This window comes from Pteropus vampyrus, unplaced genomic scaffold, assembly GCF_000151845.1.
Source record: "Pteropus vampyrus isolate Shadow unplaced genomic scaffold, Pvam_2.0 Scaffold48, whole genome shotgun sequence".
Taxonomy (NCBI): domain Eukaryota; kingdom Metazoa; phylum Chordata; class Mammalia; order Chiroptera; family Pteropodidae; genus Pteropus; species Pteropus vampyrus.
The window spans coordinates 3648191-3654356 of NW_011888829.1; the positions used below are offsets into that span (position 1 = coordinate 3648191).

The 6166-nt window shown below is 35.7% G+C and overlaps 1 protein-coding gene and 1 long non-coding RNA gene across 2 annotated transcripts in view; one reads left to right on the plus strand and one right to left on the minus strand.

Annotated features, from left to right (window-relative positions):
• LOC111739209 overlaps positions 1 to 1436 on the plus strand; it is a 6699-nt gene extending 5263 nt beyond the window's left edge. Inside the window, exon 2 of the long non-coding RNA XR_002780174.1 lies at positions 709 to 1436. This is a non-coding gene — a long non-coding RNA (uncharacterized LOC111739209). The remainder of the gene's footprint in view (positions 1 to 708) is intronic.
• CHRM2 (cholinergic receptor muscarinic 2) overlaps positions 1 to 6166 on the minus strand; it is a 125385-nt gene that overhangs the window by 35719 nt on the left and 83500 nt on the right. The gene's annotated exons all lie outside the window — the stretch shown is intronic.

A 6166-nucleotide genomic window follows, 5' to 3' on the forward strand; every position in this document is an offset into this window, starting at 1 on the left:
TCTTTCTGGTGTTAAGACACCTCTTTGATCCTACAGCATTTCTTAAGAAACTTCTGACAATGATTCCACAAACGCATCAATAAATTATTTTACTGTCTAGATTTGGTTTCAACTCAGAATACAATGAAAATATCGGTTCCAATGTTCTGGGCTATGGGATGTATATAGTTTCTATGTGAAAAAAAAAAAGCGAGGTACAGATCAGGTGTGTATGCTGTTATTTGTGTAAAAAGCACAGGCAATTTTATGCAAACTTCATAACTTGTGCAATATTATGTACAGCATTGATTACAGTGGTTGCCTTTCTGGAAGGAAATTGGGAGGACAAGAGGCTGGAGGACAAAGGCAGGCAAAAGGCCACATGGTTATATGTACCTTTTCAATTTCTATCATGTGCATCTCTTCTTTATTCAAAGGACCTTTAAAAACTGAAAAAAAACCAAGAAAACCCAGGTTTTTAGATTTTGTGACCCAATAAAACTTAAAAATAGTAACTAACATAACATTGCTTACTTTTTATTTCATTATATAAAGACATTACAGCTAACTTACATCTATCGTCACCAATATTTCACTAAAACAAAAACAAAAATATGTGAAAATTTCAAAAGCAAATGAAGAAAATAGTATACGAATAAAGGACACTCTTAAATTGGAGTTTTATAAAGTAAATTCAACTAAATTGTTTTTCTTTTTCTTATTTTGCAGAAGACAAACATTTAGGAGGTAGTGACGCAAACCATGGAGACTCATCTATGCTAACTTTCTCTTTTTTAGCATCAATTATTATTCCGGGTTTTCTGGTTTACAGTATATCTTCCTTCACAGAAAAATGTAAAAGCAAAACAATATTTTCTGAGTTCTATTCCCCCTTGGTAATCTGTTAAAATTATATCATATCCTAAAGGCAGGGACCTACCTTTCCTTGAGCTTTCTCTAAATGAAGGTTTGAGGTTATTTTTGCCACCCACTTTAACCTGTTTTTTTTTTTTTGAACATAGTTTTTAAGATCTTTTTACTCCAAATATTATTCTTACCTTTCCGACGTCATTATTTTGTATTTATTTTTTTCTATGTACTTAACATCTCGATTGGATACATTTCTCTTTAATACATAAACGCATCATAATAATGGCTTCCACAGCTGGTGACTGGAAGGCTGATTTTAGAGGACTGCACTGTGATTTCAACTCAGATGAAAGTGTTTAATTCATTTCTGTATCTGTAGGAGCTTCTCTTTCTTCTTCATCACGACTGTTTTAATTATATTGTTCTAATTTTATATTTTGGACCCTTCCATCTACTTTCAGCTGTTTTTTTCTTTTAGAGTATCTGGACATGTATTTTTACTTATGCCTCCTCTTCTGCTTTGAAATTTCCTTTGCAAAGTGTAATTATTATTATGCACAATAAAATGACATGGCAACTCTCTCTGACAATTTTCTGTTTTTATTTCATCTATCGATTTGCTTTTAGATTATTTCTATTTAGCAAAAGTTGACTCCTAATACATAGATGTTTGAATTCCCTCACACTTAATGTGCATCCTTGGTGCATCAGCTTGCATACCTGGATTAAGAAAGCATTTTGATGAGGCAGTCTGCATAAATCACCCTAACCATCATTGCTTCTGTTTCTCTATTAATTTATCATGCTTTAAAAGCTTATCACAATGTTTCTATGCATTGGTTTACAGAGTTCTAAACTTTAAAAAAATTTTGGAGATGTAATTGACCTATAACATTATATTAGTTTCAGTGTACAACATAGTGATTTAATATTTATATATTAATATTAAATTATATATACATTTTGATACAATTCTTAACATAGAATTTCCACCATTTATGTTACATCTATTTTATTTAAATGAAGTATAACTGTTATACTTCAGTTATACTTCAGTTATACTTCATTTAAATAAAATAGATGTAACATAAATGGTGTTATATTACACCATTGTATCAGCCATGAGCCCTACTCAACAAGTTTTCCAGTATCTGTAAGTCTCTATAGTACCCAGAAAATAATTTGTTCAAATTATATTTAAAAATTTCAGAAGGCAAAGGAGCTTAATTCCTTTTCAGGTAAATAGAGAGCTGTGGTTGGTTTTGGCCCATTGGTCAGTAAGGGGAGGCTGGAAAACTGAATAGATGACACAGAGAGAAGAGAGACTAAGTACTTCGCTGCCTGTGCTCCAGACCCCCACGAGGGCATGCGCTGGTTAAGAGCCTATGAGGGTGGGGATAATGCTGTCTCAATAGACTTGTCAGCTCCTTTTTTTCTAACTGCAAAGGAAAAGGAGGTAGGAATCCAATATTTTCTGTGGGAGACTGGACAAAGAAAGAAGAAAGCATTTTGGCAATGCTCATTAGTCTCGAAATATTTCCTGATATTGTTTTGTAGGTAGACAACTGAAAACTGTTTTGTTTCCAACCCTTAAACTGCAAAGGCCAACTCGAGATCATAATACAGGCAGAATTCAAAAGGCTTACAGAGGTCACAGGATGTCAAGATTTGGGTTAATCTTTATTGTCTACAAAACCTATCAAGAGTTAAAATCTGCATTAGAATAAGCTGAAGTAGTAGTTTTCTGCTAAATAGCAATAACATGTATATGTATTTCATATAAAAGTTCTTAATTTGTTCTTGATTCTTTTAAAATATATTGATAAGTAGCTATATTTAGCCATTTCTTAGAGATTGCAATTGATACTAATAAATTATTTGAATATTATATTCTCGTGAAAATGTTACGCTGTCCAAATTAATTAATTAATTAACTAATTTTTAAAATAGATATCCTTGGAAAAGAATTGTTTGGCCAGCTACATTTCTGCCAACATGTATGACCCAATAATAAATAGCCAAAATTTCAAAACAAGAATGTTCTTCAAATAAAATCAATTTCATCAAGACCAAATGTGGTATGGACTCAACCAAATGGTGCAGTATATAAATGGGAAGTATAAGGACAGGATATAAGTGTCACCAACAGAGGCTGTTTCTGTTTATAACATCTGGAACTGAGCCAGAAAACTTTGATAAGCTTCTGCTGTAGCAGGAGTCTGTCCAAGTCTATTTATGGGCTGGTGAGTCTCAACTCTAGAAGCACATTAGAATCGTCTGGGGAAGTTTGTAAATTAATGCCGTTCCTTAGGTTCCACCTAAGTGATCCAGGCATCACATCAGGTGATTCTAATATGAAATCAGGGCTGAGATACTTGATCGGTCAAACCGCGCTCCTAGATGGGAACAGACGAACCACAGATTATCTCTCTAGATTAGTGGATAAGTGTTTCTTGAATAAAGAAAAATCAATTTCAAGTATGCATCAATTTCAGCATACTTTTTCCTTCGATTTTTATCCTTGAAAACAAAACATCTGAGATCCTGGAGCATGTGGATCTTGTAGGTAAATTAATTTCCTCCCGAGTTCCCATGAACTACTTTTTCTGGCAGAGTCCATCACCCACTGCCATGTAACCAATGCTTTACTATTTTGCTTACCCTGAATTGCAATTTCTTCCTGGGTAGGGATCACGTCATTTTTAACTCCTTTTCTTCATTGCTCATAACCTTGCCTGATGCTTAAGAGATAAATGCTTGTTCAATAAATGTTATTACCTAATGGAAAACATAAAGAAAATGAGCAAGCGTTCAGGCTCTGGGGTCTCCATTCCTCTGGCTATTCTTACTTCATCTTTTTTTCTTTCCCTCCTGGTCTAAACTTCCTATTGTCTTCCCTTCTGTTTCTTATTGTTTTGTTCTTCCTGAACTCTTGGACAATGTTTTCTCTCTCTTACTCCAACCCACACTTCTGCTCCCTTCTCTCATTTTTCTATGTAATATCACAACTCAACTCTATTAAGTTTGTCCAGCATTGTCTCTTTGTAAATACTAACATGAGTGCTTACTCATAACTGTATCAAGCCTATACTGTAATCTCTATCTTCAATTTACCTAAAAGTAGACAAATGCTTTGAAATCAAGGACTGTATGTAATATCCACCACAATTTCTACTACACTATAGAGCATATTGTAAGCCTTGAATAAATGCTTGTTGACTTTCAAGGATTATTTTTCTGAGTGAACTCTGAATCACTTTGAGGCAGTTTCTCAGAGGTACAGAAAGCACTTTGCACAAAAATATATTTTTATTAGACTTTTACAAGCTCTTATAACGTAGATGCTGCCATTTATTCCCAATACAATGCCATTCTCCAGCGGAGGAAGCATATCATTTAAAGTGTGTACTGGTTTTTTGCAAATCAATTCTAAGGGACTAAAATTCTCACTCTTTCTAAAAATTGTATTTTCCATTAACTTTGAATTGAAAGGATGTTTTCACATTTGAATATGAAAAGCCTAACACATGACTTCTGTTCTCATTTAGAGTTTACCTAATGTTTTCCTCCCGTCCGCTCCCCACTAACCACTCCACCCTCTACCACCCATTCAGTTGATAATAATATTGGTACTCCAGAGTTTTAAAAATGTGGCTATATGCCCCTCTGTGTAGTCTGTGTGAGACCTTCCAGATGTTGCATTCCCTTTTATAGATGTCTGGAAAAGGTCTCTGAGAAGCTGTTTTCATGTCGGCGCCTGGAGACCCTGAACCTCTTCTGGGACAGGCACTGATGTCATGTGAACAACGGTGACCCCAGTCTTCCTCGCCTGTCTTCCCCTCACGTGCTTCTTCCCTCCTCCCAACTTCTTTCCTCTCTTTTGTACATAAAAATGGCCAGCCCTTCGTCTCAGACTTCTCATCCCTTCCTTCTCTTCGTATTTCTTTCCTTCTACCTTCGTCTCATCTTCCTTTTCCGGACCCCTTTTCCTACCTTTTTATTCTGACGGTGTATATCTAGATACCTCTTTCGGTTAAAAAAGAAAAGTTTGAGTACGGCATAGATAATATAGTCGATCATATTTTAATAACTATGTATAAGTGCCAGGTGGGCACTAGACTAATTGGGGGGATCATTGCATACATTACATAAATGTCTAACCGCTATGCTGTACACCTGAAACTAATATAAAATAATGTTAAATGCCAGCTGTAATTGAAAAAAAAATTTAAAAGGCAAAAAAATAAAAATAAAATTTGAGAATTTACTCGACAACAAATTTATATCATTATAAATAAGTTAACAAACATACATCAACTACTGTCTTAATTTTTATGTAAAAATATACCCCAGGGAAGAAATTTCAAAGAATGTGGAAAAAAAAAAAAAACACCCAGTATCTTAAACTGTTACTTTTTAATTTATTAATCGAACAGAAACTTTTTGCCTTCATTATAACGTATAATTAAAAATATTTTTAGTGGGAATAACTTGGTCGAAGTTAATTTAAAAATATCTTGGGGTAACAATTTTAATACCGTAATTTAAATATTTCTAAGCTCAGTTTATTTCTGTACTTGTGAGATTGATTTACTGACTCTAACACAGTGAGAGATTATAAATATTTTTTTAACCGTTGGCTTCAGCCATGCTTGACCAAATCACTCTTCAACGCTGTCTTGGGGAGATCCCAGCTGTTTTTAGCTACTAAAACAGTCCACCCACTTTAAAACGTCCCCCGTCGCCAGCAGGGACTAATTCTCTGGTTGCTGAGTGGGCCCGGATTCTGATCTACTTGCCACTTCCTTGTACTCCAGCACCTTGGAATGAGTGAGTGGGGTGCTCTGGTCATGGAAGCAGGAAAATCCTTCTGCACAGTTTTTTACACTTGTGTGATGTGCAGGCAGTCCTAGGTTCAGGCTCATTCCATGGACTGCTGGAGGAGAGGTGGCAGTCCCCATGTGGCTGATGTGGATGGTTTTCTAGGGCAGTACGCAGCTTTATTCCAGCCCTTTCTATCTCCTAAGGCCCAGTGACAGAGAAGCACTTTGTCTTTGGCCACTGGAAAGAGTCATTCCTTTAACTGACTCTCAGGCTGGGACACAGATGCTGTTCTTGTGACATCAGTGCCTACCCCAGGAGAGGTTCAGGGTCTCCAGGGCACAAACCTCAAAATAGTCTCTCAGCCACCTTCTTTCAAAGAGAAAACAACTGATGGGCCTCAGACGGGCTATAATGAGAGGCACACAGTCAAACTATTAAGACTCTGGAATAATATCACTGTCAACTGAAGAGGTGGTAAGGACGGAGCTGGTGG